Raw genomic sequence first — 18,285 nt, forward strand, 5'->3', positions numbered from 1 at the left:
TAATACAGAACATTTTAGTTTAGAAACTATACATTTGAGGTATGGTATCTTAATATTATCTTACCTAATCACACATGCCTCTGGCTCAGTGGTCCTTCAGGTTTTGCTACATGAATAGACACCCTTATCAAGTCCCTACTGTCATTCAGTCACAGAATCACAAGAAATGGCAGAGGCTGTCAGGGCCCTCTGGAGGCCACCAGGCCCCAGCCCTGCCCCAGCAGGGCCACCCAGCGCAGGCTGCCCAGGTCCATCTCCAGGCGGCTTTGGAAGGCCTCCAAGGAGGAGACCCCACAGCCTCTCTGGGCAGCCTGTGCCAGGGATCCTCACCCGCACAGCACAGAAGTGCTCCTGGGGCTCAGAGGGAGCCTCCTGGGGGCCAGTTTGTGCCCAGGGCCTCTGGTCCTGGCACTGGGCATCTCTGACAAGAGCCTGGCTCACTGCTCTCCACACCCTCCCTTTGGGTGTTTATACACATTGATAAGATGCTCCCTGAACCTTCCATGAAGGACATCCAGATCCTTTCCTGCCGAGCTCTTCGAGCTGAGAAGCACCAGAGCATACTGGGGTTGTTTCTTCCCACATACAGGACTCTGCCTTTCTCCTTGTTGAATTTCATGAGAATCTTGTCAGCCCTCTGTATGGCAGTACAGCCCTCTGGGGAATCAGCCACTCACCCCAGTTTTGTCAGGGGAGTAAGGTGTGTATAGGGGGGGTGTTGAAATTTCCTTTGATTCTTTTGTTTGCTGCAAAGTATATTTCTCTTACAAAAGCTAATGCAAATGTACTTAATGCTTTCCCAGGTAAATCTACCTGTACAAGAAATTCATAATCTTAACTAGCAGAAATTCATTCTCTGCCATGAAATCTTCCAAAAGGACTCAGCTTGTTTTCTGTCTGATCCTGGTTCAAGTAATCCACTGATGGTTTCTTGTATCTTGTTGGCATGTGAATTCTTAGACATATTTTCCATAAGTGAAAATTAAAATAAAATAAAATAAAATAAAATAAAATAAAATAAAATAAAATAATAAACATGATCATATGTTTTGTTTTATAACAGAAACCATATAGCCTTTTCAATACAAATAAGCTATTTTTCACATATCAGTGAGAAAACATAGCCAATATTAACACACTCCACTGAGCAGAAACAATGTTATTTTGTTCAAGTTATTAACTTCACCTGAGGTGTAATAAAAGTCCTGCTTGATTAAACAGACATCTTATTGTTTTCAAGCTAAGTAACACTCTTTTCTGCTCCAGAGGCTCTTTCAGAAGCAGTTCAGCGTGTCCTCACCCAGCCCTGTCTTCCTTGCCTGCGCTTCAGATAATGTCACGCTCAGCAGCAGAGCAGGAAGCAAGATCAACGATGAGGCATTCCTTCAGGGCCTGCGTTCTCCCTGCTCCTCTCTTCATTGCAGCTAAAGATCATTAAAGTTTGATGGCTTCCTGGAAGGGATGCCAACAGCAACACTGCAGTCCCTGAGAGTCCCTGAAAATGTGGGTGGGCATGAGGTGCTCCTGTGCCAGAGGAGCCGGGAAACAATTGCTGGCTTTTCTGCAGGAAGGTTCGGGTACAAGGAGGGCCAGCCCCAACCACCTTAGTCCCAAGGGGGTGTGAAAGCTTTTGCATGGCCAGGAGGAGTGTGGGCAAGCACGGGGCAGGTGGATAGTAGTAGGGAGCTCTGGAACAACAGCAAGACAGACCCCATCCCTGCCAAGGGTGGCACAGAGCACAGGGGGCTGCTTTCTTCTTCAAGGAGTTACCCAAGGGATGCAGAGGCACCCATCGCACTGGCCCAGAGCTAGTAACATTGTAAGAGGACAGAGTTATGAAATACCAGAAATTTCCTTTAAAAAAAAAATAAATAAAAATAAAAAAGATATTCCAGAATAATTTACTATTTCTTGTTACTCTACCCCACTGAGTAATTTACCCCAATAAATAATTTAAAATTCTGTGGAAGCTGCAGTGTTTTCTTTATTCTCAAGTAACCTTCCTCCAGCCTCTGTGTGTACAGCATCAGTGACTGATGACACAAAGTGGCAGAGGAGGTAGGAAAGGGGAGCTGCTGAATCAGTGAGATACTGTCGGCACCGGCATGATTATGTCAATTATACAAATGGTGGTCTTTATCCTGGGGGATATAAAACAGCATAATTTCATATGAGTTGCTTCTCTGCTGCAGATATGCAATTAAACATCTTCATCTTGTACAGCCTGCACTGAGAAGGTGTAAGTGGAAACTAGTATAGATCTATAATAAGGCCTGTGAAATTCAGCAGATGTGATAGTCATTGCATTGTTCATCTTAATTTGTAGGAGAGGTGGATGTCTTTTGACCCGATAATTTAACACACTTCGGTTGTACAGGTTTTGTACTTACATGAAGCCGCAGGGCATGAAAGATTTGATTCGAAAAGAGGTCTAGCTTCAGTGTCCCATCTGCACTTCTGTGTCTGGTCATTTTTGCACCTAAGGGAATGCTTTCACCTCAGCCGTCTTCAGCCATCCTAGTTATGTGCTCAGTTCCATCCATCAATCCAGCTGCCTTCACAGTAGTTGAGAAAGACAGTACCTCCAGGTTCAGCTACTCATCTTGGGATGGGATAAATTTATAAATTTTATACACTCTAGCGAACCTGCTTTGGCAGGGGGGTTGGACATGATGATCTCTTGAGGTCCCTTCCAACCCCTACAATTCTGTAATTCTGTGATTCTGACCACAAAGGATCAAAATGTCAGTCAGCCAACTTGGCTGGGGACTGCATTCACATGGCAGAGCCTCCACCTCTCTCACAGTCAGCAGTGTGGCTGTGCATCCTGCTTTCTGAGGTCTTGGAGGACAGAGATGTCTAAGGAAGCAAGAGAAATCAGCAACCCTGACACCAGGGACCAGAGTGATGCACAAGCTGCCCTTCAGCTAACACCTGCCCTTTCTACTTTCTCCCTCCCACTCCATGACAATGTTCATGCTTAGGATATACCTCATTTGGCTCAAGGGTACTCTCTCAGACCTGATGGTGGTCATGCAGGAACAATTCTACTGTCTCCTACCTAGGCATTTACACCCAAACCAGAGCATGAATCTCGACCAGGACAGCAGCTCCCTTCACCCTGGTGGCAGTGGCAGAGTGGCAGGACTTTTCTGACATATCTCCCATCCTCTCAATACAGAAAAGTACCCAGAGTGGTGTTTTCCTTTCTCTTTTGTTTGTCTCCTATTGCTACTTTCTGCCCATTCTTCCTGTCTCTCCTCAGTTCAGCCAGTGGCCTAATTTATCCAATAGTGCTTTTAAGTCACTTAAATACATACATAATACATATAATATGTAAAGCCACTGTATGAAAGATATATGTATGTATTATTTAACAAAGTATAATGCAAACAGTTTTTCTTCCTTTGCAAGCAAAACTACAAATAATTAGGTCTTTAATCTTCCCCCTGTGTCACAGATCTGTACACTGAGAGCTTTCCCAAAGCTATGAGTGTTATAAAATGTCCCTGACTGTATAGTATGCAGTCAGCAATTTTATAAGAGATGTCAGAGTCTTTTTGGGGTGATCAAATATTATGCATTTGAAAAATATAAATATTTAATATCCTTGGCTTTTAAAATCTGTTAGGATGTCATATTTTTAAAGCCTTTTTTAATTTGAAGGTAAGTAAGTAAACTGACAGATAAACTCTCTAGGGACCTGCAGAATGCATTTTAATTAATCACAAAATGTCATGGTTCAGTGGAGAAATTATTTTATATTTGAAAAGATTTGAAAAGCCTCTAGGAACTAAAATAATTTCAGACACTGTGCGCTGATTTCAGTTCTCATGCTTGCCTGTAGATCTGTACTACCCCTGATCCACAGAGACTTTTAATCTTTCAGACATAAACACAGTAAGAATGGCTGTAATTCAGCAGCTGTTGTTCCTGAAGCAAGAGGAAATTCTATGCAAAGAGTAAGGAAGAATAATATTGCTATTACATGCACACGCATACACACATAAAGATCTGAAAGTAATACAAAAATTTAATCAAAGAAGAGAAAGGCAGAACTCCCTCTCCAGCTTCAGAAAATCACAGCAAAACTAAATTTGTTTTTTCAATACTGGCTGCTTTTGTCACTTTGTAATGAAATATAGAATAGATGTCTCTGTAATCAAATAATAAAGAACAGTGAAACTTTCTACTGCATGGGCAAATCTTATGGTAAAAGGTGCAATAAAGTATTGAAGAAGCTCCATAGTTATTTGGAATATTTGCTAATTTTTTCTTAGGTAAAAATAATTTAGAAAAAATTTGGATGGCTGTGCGTATAAAATTTATTATATTTAGGAATCTTGCTAATTCTCTTCAGTAAAGTTGAAGAGAAGTTGATCAAAGGGATGGAACACCTTTCCTTTGAAGAAAGGCTGAGAGGATACTTAGCCTGAAGATGAGAAGGAGCTGGGGATGCCTCATTGCAGCTTTTCAGCACTTAAAGGAGTCATAAAGTGGTCTTATAAAAAAGATGGGGAGTGACTTTTTACTTGGGCAGATAGTGATAGAATAAGGAGGAAAGGTTTTAAACTAAAAGAGGGGAGATTTAGATTGGAAATTAGGAGGAAATTCTTCCTTCAGAGGGTGGTGAGGCACTGGAACAGGTTGCCCAGAGAGGTTGTGGATGCCCCATCTCCAGGGTTGTTCAAGGCCAGGTTGGATGGGGCTTTGGGCAGCCTGAACTAGTGGTTGACATCCCTGCCTGTTGCGGGGTGTGTGTGTGTGGAATTATATGGTCCCTTTCAACCCAAGAGTTTCTATGCTTCTGTGATTCCATGAAAGATTCTTTGTTCCCTGTTCTGTGCAGACTTCTATATGGCATCTAATCCTATATGTATGACTGTACCTTATAATAAGATAGGAAGTTTTACCATGTATTCACAGTTTGCTTCTATCCTTGGCAGTACATAATGGAAAAGGGAACATGGTAAGGGACAGAGTGAATTTCATGTTTTGTTAATAAATACATCTCACCTATCAGCTGGGCCAATTGTGTTGTATACTTTGCCTGTACTGTACCTAACCAAATAAATTTTGCATCTCATTTCACAGAATCACAGAATCACAGAATTTTCTAGGTTGGAAGAGACCTCAAGATCATCGAGTCCAACATCTGACCTAACGCTAACAGTCCCCACTAAACCATTTCCCTAAGCTCTACATCTAAACGTCTTTTGAAGACTTCCAGGGATGGTGACTCCACCACTTCCCTGGGCTGCCTGTTCCAGTGCCTCACAACCCTTTCAGTGAAGAAGTTCTTCCTAACATCTAACCTAAAACTCCCCTGGCTCAACTTAAGCCCATTCCCCCTCGTCCTGTCACCAGGCACGTGGGAGAACAGACCAACCCCCACCTCGCTACAGCCTCCCTTGAGGTACCTATAAAGAGCGATAAGGTCACCCCTGAGCCTCCTCTTCTCCAGGCTGAACAAGCCCAGCTCCCTCAGCCGCTCCTCGTAGGACTTGTTCTCCAGGCCCCTCACCAGCTTCGTCGCCCTTCTCTGCACCCGCTCAAGCACCTCCATGTCCTTCTTGTAGCGAGGGGCCCAAAACTGAACACAGTACTCGAGGTGCGGCCTCACCAGAGCCGAGTACAGGGGGACGATCACCTCCCTAGCCCTGCTGGTCACGCTGTTCCTGATACAAGCCAGGATGCCGTTGGCCTTCTTGGCCACCTGAGCACACTGCTGGCTCATATTCAGCCGACTATCCACCATCAGTCCCAGGTCCTTCTCTGCCTGGCAGCTTTCCAACCATTCCTCTCCCAGCCTGTAGCTCTGCTTGGGGTTATTGCGCCCCAGGTGCAGGACCCGGCACTTGGCCTTGTTGAACTTCATGCAGTTGACCTCAGCCCATCGGTGCAGCCTATCCAGATCCTCCTGCAGAGCTTTCCTACCCTCAAGCAGATCGACACACGCACCTAACTTGGTGTCATCTGCGAACTTACTGAGGGTGCACTCGATGCCCTCGTCCAGATCATCAATGAAGATATTAAAGAGGACCGGCCCCAGCACCGAGCCCTGGGGGACGCCACTAGTGACTGGCCTCCAACTGGACTTGGCTCCATTCAGCACGACTCTTTGGGCCCGGCTATCCAGCCAGTTTCTAACCCAACGAAGCGTGCGCCAGTCCAAGCCAAGAGCAGCCAGTTTCTTGAGGAGAATGCTGTGGGAGACGGTGTCAAAAGCCTTGCTGAAGTCAAGGTAGACCACATCCACAGCCTTTCCCTCGTCCACCCAGTGCGCCACTTTGTCATAGAAGGAGATCAGGTTCGTCAGGCATGACCTGCCTTTCATAAAGCCATGCTGACTGGGCCTGATCGCCTGCTTGCCCTGCAAGTGCTGCATGATGACTCTCAGGAGGATCTGCTCCATGAGCTTTCCTGGCACTGAGGTCAAACTGACAGGCCTGTAGTTTCCCGGGTCTGCCCTCTGGCCCTTCTTGTAGATGGGCGTCACGTTTGCTAGCCGCCAGTCGATTGGGACCTCCCCCGATAGCCAGGACTGCTGATAAATGATGGATAGTGGCTTGGCCAGCTCCTCTGCCAGTTCCCTCAGTACCCTTGGGTGGATCCCATCCGGCCCCATCGACTTGTGCATATCTAAGTGCCGTAGCAGGTCACCAACCAGTTCTTCATGGATAATGAGGGCCACATCCTGCTCCCCATCCCCTTCCACCAGCTCAGGGTACTGAGTATCCAGAGAACATCCGGTATTGCCGCTAAAGACTGAGGCAAAGAAGGCGTTGAGCACCTCCGCCTTTTCCTCATCTCTTGTAACTAAGTTTCCCCCCGCATCCAGTAAAGGATGGAGATTCTCCTTAGTCCTCCTTTTTGTGTTGATGTATTTATAGAAACGTTTTTTGTTATCTTTAACGGCAGTAGCCAGTTAAACATTTCACTGTGTTGCATTTGCCAGCAGACAAAAATGAATACAATTTTCAGTCAAAAATATACCACTTTGAAATCTTTTGCAAAACTAAGTCTCTCTTATCTCTGTCTCTGAAATTGCCTTTACCATGAGCAGAAACCCCTGTGCTCCTCTTCAGGGAACATGGGCAGAATTCAAAGGACTTGTTATAATCAAATTGGAAGGAAAAAAATCTCAGAGGTAATTTTATTAGAATGAGATTCTCTGAAGGAATGTGTTTTTGCCTCTGCGGTCTGCTACCAGAAGTCAGAGCTAAGTACTCCTTGTACTTGATTTAATTAATTATGATAGCTATTGGTTCCTTTCCTTTCCTTTCCTTTCCTTTCCTTTCCTTTCCTTTCCTTTCCTTTCCTTTCCTTTCTTTCCTTTCCTTTCCTTTCCTTTCCTTTCCTTTCCTTTCCTTTCCTTTCCTTTCCTTTCCTTTCCTTTCCTTTCCTTTCCTTTCCCTTTCCTTTCCTTTCCTTTCCTTTCCTTTCCTTTCCTTTCCTTTCCTTTCCTTTCCTTTCCTTTCCTTTCCCTTCCTTTCCTTTCCTTTCCTTTCCTCACTCTCCTCTCCTCTCCTCTCCTCTCCTCTCCTCTCCTCTCCTCTCCTCTCCTCTCCTCTCCTCTCCTCTCCTCTCCTCTCCTCTCCTCTCCTCTCCTCTCCTCTCCTCTCCTCTCCTCTCCTCTCCTCTCCTCTCCTCTCCTCTCCTCGAATTTCTTATATTTCTCAGCTGATAAAACAGTCCAAGTTTATAAGCTACTGCATTTATTCTGTGTGAAGATGATATGTGATTAATTAAGCCAAAATAGTTTTGGTAAATCCAACAACATCTGCTAGTATGGAGACATAGAGAGGTGTTAGCTTAATTATACAGCCAGATCATAATAATAATAAAAAAAACAACAACAACAAAAAAAAAAAACTGGATAAAAATATGATTCTAGCAAACAAGTGCAAGATAAAATATTACTCTTGTTGTCTGTTTTCTTTATCTTTTTTTTTTTGTTGTTGTTGTTGTTCTAAGATTTCTTACCAACTCTGCATTGTTTACAAGCAAAAGTCTGCCTTTTAACTACAAACCCAACTAACTTAACATGGGAGTAGGAAGTCAAGGTGTGAACTGTTTGGCCTGTATACTCTCAGCACTAAAATTACTCAAATTAATATTTTACATTCTTGTACTTATCAGCCATAAACAAACAAACAAACAAATAAATAAAACAAATTGTTAATTTATTTTTTGGCTCTGTGTTGGCACTGGCTTGATAATACCCAAAAACTAAATTGCTGAAAGTACTAACTGTTGTTGCATTTTAAGTTGTATGTAAAGTCCTGAGAATTCCTACCTATCCTTTCTCATGAGAAATTTTAACAGGTACAATAAGCCCTTTAACATTGTTGAAGTAAGTAGATCTCCACTATGGTGAAAATATCAACAGTTAGCCCTGTTGAGGCACAGACAAATAGTATAACACCCATCCAGATCTTCTGTTTTCACTGCATGGGTTGCAACCTGGAAGAATGGAAGGCAGTAACCTTGATGGTGCCTTGCCTCTGCCTTCTCATGTTGCCCCCTGCCAGTCCGTACATGCCCCTCAGTTAGCACAAACCCCACCAGGACTGCATGACCGTGTGCACCAGCATGAGCAGGAGCTGCTTTCCTTCCTCTGCCACTGCCACTTCCATCACACTCTGGTTAGAAAGAAAAACTCTTCTCTTCTGAGCAAGTGCCAGATGAGAAGGACCCAAGTTACCTGAGTACTTTTCATGAATAGATTTTACTTAGTAGATCTGAGAGACAAAGACTGAGAAAATACATGGAGGAGTGAGACTTTTCCTGGAGTGATCATCATTCACAGATCACTGTTTTCCATGTGCACAGAAGGGAAGCCATGTCACTTATTTAAATGAAGCATGTAAACTAATTTGACTTCGGTTTCATTGTTCCACTTCAAGATCTGTAACCAAGTTAGATTCTGCACTGTTTTGCTTTCCCTTATATTTTCAAAAATCTGCATAGACATACAGATTGCTGAAACTTCTTATCTCTAAGTCTGGGAACTTTTTTGATTTAGTCACTATTAATGACATGATTTCTGTGCTTATGCCTGGAAATCCATACAAAAAATCATGCAAGTTTTATGAAATGTTTAATTGTGTGATGAAGCTAGTGGGCTGGTACTTAATCAAAAACAGTATTAAGCTGTATTTACTTCTTTGAATACTCTTCTTTTTTATTATTTGTTTCAGAGTACATTGGAAAATAAAAGGCATTCAAAGATTTTTTCATGAATAGCTGTAGCTTTGAATAGCTGCTCAGTTAGAATAGGGTTAGTTTATTCTGTTTGTTTGTTTTTACTATGGTCAAAATTTGCATTTTTGCCTGGCACAGACTGAGTTAGTTTATGTGATTGTTTAGAATTGCCTTGCATAATTGATCCGCCTCTCTGATGACAGTCTGTCTCTTGGGATTATGCACATTCTGCCACTAAAATTCCTCTATCCATTTATTGCTAAATGTCCTGTAGAAAGGTATCTAACCTAAAGCAATTAACTTTAAACATGCTCTTAAAAATCTTACCTTCCAATTCATGTCATGAACATTTATGTAAGTCATAAGCTTTGAATGGGTTTGACAAAGCTAGTTCCCAGAGCTGTAAAATATGCAGGAAAGATGTTCTGTATTCAGAAACCACTGTTCCGCCTTTTAAACCAAAATGACATCAGCTCTCATGTTGGCACCTACCCAAGCTTCCCAGATGCTGTTATATTATTCATAATTAGGACTACATAATTTTTTTTTCAGTGATTTTATTATAGTATGGTAGTTCATGTGCACAGTAACATAAACATGAAGGTAAATTAATTCCAAAATAACACTTCATTTATCAATATAAGTTTCTAAGTGGATTTTACAATCATACTTACAATTGCTATTGAAAAGATTTAGAGAGCTAGAGATTTCTGAGGTTTGTTTTTCAGCTCACAAAAGAGCATAAGAACAATGAATTCCACTCAGGAACAGCTGTACAAAGGCTGCATATGCCACACAGTTGTCTAATCATTGGCCACATTGTTTATCAATGCTATATGGTATATGACCATGTAATAGCTAAACATGCATGCTAGCTACTCTCTTCTCTCAAGAGTAAACAAGAAATTACCAGTCCATAAGATTAGAAACCTAATTAATGAAAGCAAAACTGGGGAAATGAGTGAGTCAACTGTGACCATTGCTCACACCAACACAATAATACAGTTGGTTCTGCAAATTTAGCCTACTGAGATGGAGAAAATTTCCTTACACTCAGATATGGCTCAGAAAACCTTCTTCTAAGCTTTAAAAATTGTAATAATTTCATATAGGAGCTATATAAAAACAATGAATTTAAACGAAAATCCTTATGAGGATGTGAAAACAAGCTATCAAAATAAAAGTTGCTCTGACCCCTTAGCTACAGAAACATTTGGCTTCAGTGTCTGCCTAATAACGGAGAATTACCCTGAGCTGCTCCTCTGCCTTTGCTTTAGACTCACCCTTTCTTTACCTGTACCTCCTTACGTTACAGCTAAGGAGGTGGATCCGTCTCCTCATGCTTAGCTCCAGGAAGGATTTCACCCACGCCCTGCTTTTGCAAGCTGTCTGAGTCATTCACTGAACAAGATCTCATTAAAACTGGCAAGATGTCTTGACCCTGCTGTTCCCAACAGGATGCTTCTCCCAGACGTTCCTTACCTTAGACCCTCATTATATTTATGCTAAAGCTATCCATTCAGCTGCTTTGTTTTGAGCATGGCCTTCATTATATTTAGCATTTAGGCTGGCCTGAAACCCTTTTCTTCTCTGAAGAAGATCAAAAAGGCTCCTTAGCATCCTTCTCACAAAGGAGAAAGTGACATGACTCCACAGGAAGAACTGAAAACAAACATGACCTTGTTTTAAACAAGCTAGCTTAAACCCCGTGAGAAATCAAATCATATCTGAATAGGTTTCAGCTTCAGCTAAATGAGTCAGCAGAGCATCAGGCCCAGAGCACCACTGCCAACCAGGGCTCACTGGACTAGAAACAGCCTGAGTACACATTTCTGGGCAGTACTCACACCTCCAGCTGTAGTGTAGAGCTGCCCATGGGACCCATGCTTGCAAGGACCCTTGGTGCTAAGGAGATTTAAACAGAAGAGACTTGGGTAAACACAGATGATTGGAAAATAACCAACAGGAGCCAACATTGCCACTTCTTCATGGCACATTCCCTTTCCCAGAATGGGTGATAAAAATGCGCCCCTTTCCCACCCAGTTATGAAGAGACCCTGAACACTATACCACCACCGCCTGGTAGTGTCCAGGTACAGCTGTTGGGCACAACTAGCTCACACCTGTAAAGGATGCACAGTAAAACCAGAAGTGATTGCAGGCTCACTTAGCGGTGAGCCTCTGCCCTTCCTACCATGACACCATGCTTGGCGCACAGCTCCCCATCCTTTCCCTGGGCATTTTCCATCATATCTGACCCAATGGTCAGTTTGAAAGCACCAACAGTAGCTGAACCACACAGACCTCTCAAAACCTACGACTAGGGGCAGGAGCTGAGGAAAGGGATGGTATATCTGGAGGTGAGCACCATTTTTCTACCTCACAGCATCTATGAAAACATTTAGAGAAGTCATAATGGTATATCTATTCCAGGCTTACTGCTTACTTACATGCTGGGTGCACTGTGGGAAACATCCTCTCTGCTTGACCAAAGGAGCCAAAGAGCAGAAAGGAGATTGATCCAACAACAGTGGAGAAATCCAGAGAACAGATTTGCTCTTTGTGAATACCAGGAACTGCATGAAGAGTTTACAATTTTTTCAAGGCAGAAAATCTTTGCTCTTTTCAAGAGAATTTTGATGAATTTCCATGCAGTTCTCATCCTATCATAATAGTTTTCTGAAAGAAATTGTAATTCAACTGAATGCAACTCTTGATATTATAAGAAATGTGGATGAAAACATAACCACAGGGGCAAGAAGAAAATTCAATCTTCTGTCACGCAGAGCTTCACAAAATCACCTTAATCAGGATTTATCACTGTGACTTAGTTTTCCAACACCTGTGTTCGTCTTCCTGCTGGATGAATGGAAAAGAGTTAAAATGTGCTACCTCAAGGGAAGATTATAAAATGAGTTGTGAATTGCCCACAGTAAGAAATAATTTTACATAGTAATGTATAATGAACACATACTGCACAGATGGAGGGCTTCTTACAGATATCTGTCTAATGGGGATAAATATGGCGGTGTATACAATAAGTAGAGATGTGATAATTAAATCCATAGATTATGGCATTTCCATGCTTCAAAACCCAGTGCAGGATAGTAAATGAAACTTGAAGATCCTGAGCCATGATGCAGACCCCTGCCTGAAGGCATCCGTCTACCTGCCCCTTCTGCTTGTGCATAGGTTGGGTACTTCCAAAAAATGTTTATTCTAGCAGTAAGTTTACAAAATGACAGGAACACTGCCCAGAACACTGAAGATTTTGAAAAAGTGACATTCTGAATTTCATGTCCTATCTGGCAGAAAATGTCAGTCTCATATATTCCTGCTGGGACACTTCTTACCCTACTGTCAGGTTGCTGTATTCCAAAGAAGGTGGCACTGCAGGTTATCTCACTTGCTTTAAAGGCACTGCAATAATTTAATATCAAGAAAATATGTAGGAGGAAAAGAGACACCATCCTTCCTCCACAACCTTCCCAAATTCTGTTATTACTCTCATTTGCTCCAGACTTCCCCTCCTTCTCTTACCACCCATCTTTCCTTCTTGCAAATGGCCTCCCTCTGAGAATTACTTGTGTCCTTCTGATGTGTTATATACTCAGAGATAGCATCTCTGAATCTACCTCATGCTTCCTACAGAAAGCTTCAACCATAGTTGTTCAACCATAGTATGTAGGGTTAAGTGCATTCTTGGGAAAGATCCCTTTAAGTCAAAATAAGTTAGACTGAGGCTGAAATTATCCAATGATAATAGAAGAAGAAATTATGTGTTAATAGGATAGAAAAGCACTGAACTGCTGCAGATTTTTTCAATTTAACTTTCAAAACTATAGATTTTTAAGATTTTGACATTTCCTTCGCATTCAGAAACTGTCTGTATAATGTAGCGTTCTTCAAGAAAGAATTCAGATTGCTAGATACAAATGTAAACAAAAATACAAGATGGGGAACTAAAAGCCGTAATGACATTGAACATTAAAAACCATGGATTAAATAGAAAAGTTGGTTCTATAATCTATTGCATTTTTTTCCCATTGCATTTTGCCTTTTACTTATACTGTTTTGCTCCACAAGTGCTACCTATCTGTATTTGTATGTAGCCCTCAGAGGCTAATAAGGTGTAATTCTTCTTTCACTAACATCTTTTCCTAAACCACAAGTTCTTTCTCAAATAATACAATTTTTTTAAACTCGGAGCAGGTGTCTGTAGCCAGCACTCAGCTTGAGCTTTGCTGCTTCTGTTTTGGTTCTGGAGCAAGACTTGCATGTCAAAACTGCTAGCTTTTGTCTAAGACAGGGCTGAAACAAAGCTTGTCTCTTCAAAAATCCTATGGTAGGGTGGAAGACATATGTATGACTACTACTAGGCAGACTTATTCTCTGAATAGATTTAGGAAAACTTGTAACCATGAAGAACATAAAGGAAATTTCCTGGACATAGGTGAGCTGACGGCTGGCCAGATGTTAGGGGAAAGCAGGCCATTTACCTCCCACCAAAGACTGACAAGTCTACTTCTGCCACCAAGCTGTCAAGCTCATGATAAGCTCATGTACCCCAATATTCAAAGGGTCAGGCAATAATGAATAATGACAGTAACTGTCATTCAATGCTGTTTTTGTGTGAGTATAGGCACCATTTTTTATTTTGCTTATAATTAACTTTTTTTTTTTATTTTTCTGTTTTGTGGCAAGCAAAAAAAAAAGCTAAAAACAACAACAACAACAAAAACCACTAGCTAGGAAAGGAGGACAAAAATTAACATTTCTTTCTTAGTCTATACTCTCTTGTCATATTAATCATACTTTCAAAAAGTTGCTATTGCTGAACTGTGATTTCTGCCCTTCTATGCCCTTCTACTTCTATGCTCCCCTAGCTCTTTCATCAGAAGAGTCTGATTTTTAAAGGGAAAAAATAATCTTGCCTTCATACAGGAGCTGGAGCATGAACTTTTTATATGGATTTACTCTGAAGAATTTATGACTTTTCTTCCTGTCACTGAAAACAGGTCTACCCTGACCTACTACTGTGGAGAGGTTTTTCATAACATTACAGGGTCTTTCTTTTTTCTCTCTCTTTTTACTTCTGTTATCTTCCAGATAACTCTGTGTTTTTAAAAGAGATCATTCACATGCATTTTTTCACTCCCAGAAATCTCAGGAAGTCAGTGATCTTCTCTCAACGTAGTCTCAATGTTACCTATTTGACTTTCCTTTGACCTTTGGCAGATTCTTGCTATCTCAAGCTTTTTTGAAACAGTATTCATTACAGCTCTCCCTTTCTGAAATTCATAATAAGTTGAGAAGACAGGAAAATCACATCGCAAAGAAACTGGGTGAAAATTGAGTAAGCACCTTTTTTTCCTTCGTATTTTCATATCCTAATTTTTCTTATTCACCTCAACATTCAATACTTCACTTGAACTATAAACAGCAGTTTAGAATATGCACACTTGAATACCGCTTTTTATCTTTTGTGCTTCTGATCTAAAACAGACTAGACAGTGGACTTTGCAGTTTATCTGCAGTTATTGTACTATTATATACATTATATGAAACCCTTTTCTTCTGCATTGTCTGTGGACTGCAGAGAGCAAGGATTATGCTTTCTTTTGCTTGAAAAGTGGTTAATATGCTGTGGGCAGCACTGTAAACAGTGAATAATGATCTTTCAGTCAACCTTTCTCTCTGGCTGTTTAGTCGAACAGTTTCTCATCTATATTCACCACTGATTCTTAGCAAAGTAGGGAAAAAAATATCACTTTTTATTCATTTGTCCTTGTAAATTATAAATTTCTGGATGACTATGGGATGTTTTCTAACTAACAAACAAACAAACAAACAAACAAAACAACAACAGCAAAAAAGAGGGACCTTTTTAACATCACTCACATCTGAGACTGAGACAATGACAAGCAGAAACTTGTTTCAGAAGATTTCTACAGTCCTCAAGTTTATGGCATACCATAGTGGTTACCAAATTATACCAATGTCTGGGTTTCCTCTCTGATGATGTTAATGACTTTGAAATTATACATGTGAACAGTTCTTATCTAGAGACAATAGGAACAGATAAAAACTTCCAAGAACTGTTCACCTCACACTAAGATAGGTGTCTAAACTGTATATGTTCAATTGTCCTCTGGAAATTCTCTAAATTTCAACACCAACTGAAACTTTAAAAAGCTCAAAATAGTTGAAAGAATGTGATGTGTTTAAATTACCTAAAAATAAGTTTGTCTCACAAAGGACATTAAGGAAATGGTTTTGCTCTGTTCAGAAAGAGAGAAAAATTTTCAAATGGACATCGTTAGGAATGGAAAATATTTTTTCCCAGCTAACAATTTGATTTATGACATCTGAAAATAAAAAATGTGAAAAACAGTTTTTCAAAACAGCATTAATCAGGAACTTTGGTGGGAAGGCTGGATAAAGACTCCCACCAGTGTAACACCACGTTTATTCTCAGCATAAGACATTAGGGAAAGGAAAAGTTTCAATGTAACGTGTTTGCCAAGTTCTCAGAACTCCTGCTCAACTTTTGCACACAACTTTATGTTCAAATATTTCAAGATACAAATAGAACATTTAAGTTTCCAGTCGTTGATGCAATTATTATTTCTAGGCAAAGCCATGGCATTCCTGCACCATCCTTACTCATATATTATTATTCATTATTATTTTTGGTACTATTTTTTACTTCTATGAAACTCAAACACCAAGAAGAAGGAGGAGATGGACAGAATGAACAGCTCATGGATGAACACGATGGACAGAATGAACAGCTCAGTCTTAAAAGATGTAGTTTGGATTGAAATCTGCTTTTTAGATCAAAAGGCAAAAGAAACTGTTTAAGAAAGGGGATCTCCCCAACAAAGCTGTCTTGCACAATGTACATGTAATATCTTTTTCATCCCCTGTTAGTTCTCAGTGCCAGAGACTTCATGACACTACAGGTTGCAGGGTGGAACACTTCTTATATATAACTTTATCGGTCTGCTGCGGAATGCCAGTTGTCTATTTATTTATTTATTTATTTAATTTTTGCCCCTCCATAAAGTGGGTCTAGCCTGGTCCCAGGTGTTCAGGTGTTTGTTAGGTACATGTAAATATATTTGTTGTCCTAAAAAAGTAGTGTTAACTCTGTTTATGCAGATAAAACTTTGCACAAACGTCATTTTAGATACTTTATAGGATTTTTTCAATCATGAAGTGTTTTTCTTCCTGCCCTACTAGTCTGTGAACTCATCTAATTTACTTGTAGTGTCATAGGTTCCCACCTGCTGTTTTTTCATCTGCTGCAATTAATGTTCTTTTTTCCTCCCCCAGAATGTGTATTACTATGAAAGCTGATACTTCAAACCTGAGGAGGAGAGTGTGATTGAATATTAGATAGATTGGAGATTTTTCTGAAATTTTTCAGAAACAAAGAGAGATCCTTCTTGGTAATTATAAATTGTTTATTTCTCTCAACAAAAGAGAAGTGATGCTATTAGGTTTCTTAAAAATATGCTATTAATACTCATAAACAAGCACAGCAGGCCAAGCTGTACACATTGTATTGTTCTTTTTTTTTTTTTTTTTTTTTTTTTCCTCGTGGCTTGCAAAACGCACAGTACAATGAGCAGAAAGTGGACAATGTATTCTGAAATCTTATATTTCTGCACTGTTTTCACAATTCTGTTTTCTTGTAAGAAGTTTCAAGTAGTATAAAAATGATATGCACAAAAAATATCTTATTTGATATGCACAAAAATATCTTCCATTTCCCTAAATTACTGTCAAGGATTTAAAAGTGCTGTAATCTGTAAATAGGTCAAGATGCTCAACCGGGGAACTGCATTTTGAAGAGCTGAGTGGCATACATTTCCATTACCTTTTTCAGGTTATATCCTTGCAGATATGGTGCATTTCAGTAGCCTACACAGGCTCAGTCTCATTGACACTCAATACATCTTCCCAAAAGATGTTGCTGTTGTGGAAAGCTTGTAAAGTATTTGCCTGTTAGACATTTAAAAGACTATATTGTAAGTGTTTATGTATTTGCAACAACAAAAGAAACGCTAATCAAATTTTAAACTTTGAAATCAAAATTTTCAGTCTGGGTCAGCTTTTATGCCAGTTAAATTCTACTCAACATAAGGAGTTGAGATTATTTTGCTTTCAGAATAAGAAAGAAAAGTGGAGAGAACAATAGCAACAACAAAAAGGCAGGTATCTGAAGGCCTCCTTTTGCAGAATGATATAAGAGGAAAATACAGCATTGTTCCTATTACAAATATATCATTGTGCCAAAACACAGTTCCCCAGGCAACTTCACCAAACTTTCTCAATGAATTTATCTGGAAGTACTGTCTTCTCAGCTTCTTCTGGATAGAGTGAGATTTACAAACTCATGAAGCATTTCCTCAAGCAGTGGTTAAACACTAACAGTCTGTTAAGAAGATGCACTGACAAAACCTTTGCATGTCATTATCATCACACACTTATCCTCTGAAAGACATCTGAATAGCATTGTGTCGAGAAAAAAATGTTACAAAGAGGTTGTAATGAGGAAAACTCACTCAAAACTTCTGAGGCACAGAGTGTTTTTCAGGCTCTACTTCCACGTCTCTACAGTAAGAAAGAATTTGGAAATTTCATTTGGACAAAACAGGCACAAAACTGTTTAGGGGGTTGAGTGATCTCAGAGACCATGAGACATCAGACACAACTAACGTCATATCAGCTTCTATAGAAGTCTTATTTGAAGGTCAGAAAAGCACAGGACTCTGAGGGAAGATGTTCATGGTGTAATGCAGCAGATACAGAGGGCTCTAGAGACAGCCTCAGAAACAGAATCTTAGAAGCTGTTTTATAAACTGAGGTTTGATACTGGATGGTGTTAGATTATAAATTTATGCTGCTGCAGAATGCTGAACAGTGCCGTGTTATCAGTTGGAGCTCATCTTCAGAAATGATGATTTAGCTTCTTTCAGAGCACTTAAAGAGCCATGACACTTTGGTTCCTACTCATACTTTGTTGTAAAAGATCTTTTTAGTTTCAAGGGTCCTGCTCTATTAACACTG

The sequence above is a fragment of the Netta rufina genome, assembly GCF_964035555.1.
Source record: "Netta rufina genome assembly, chromosome: 1".
In the NCBI taxonomy this organism is placed as follows: domain Eukaryota; kingdom Metazoa; phylum Chordata; class Aves; order Anseriformes; family Anatidae; genus Netta; species Netta rufina.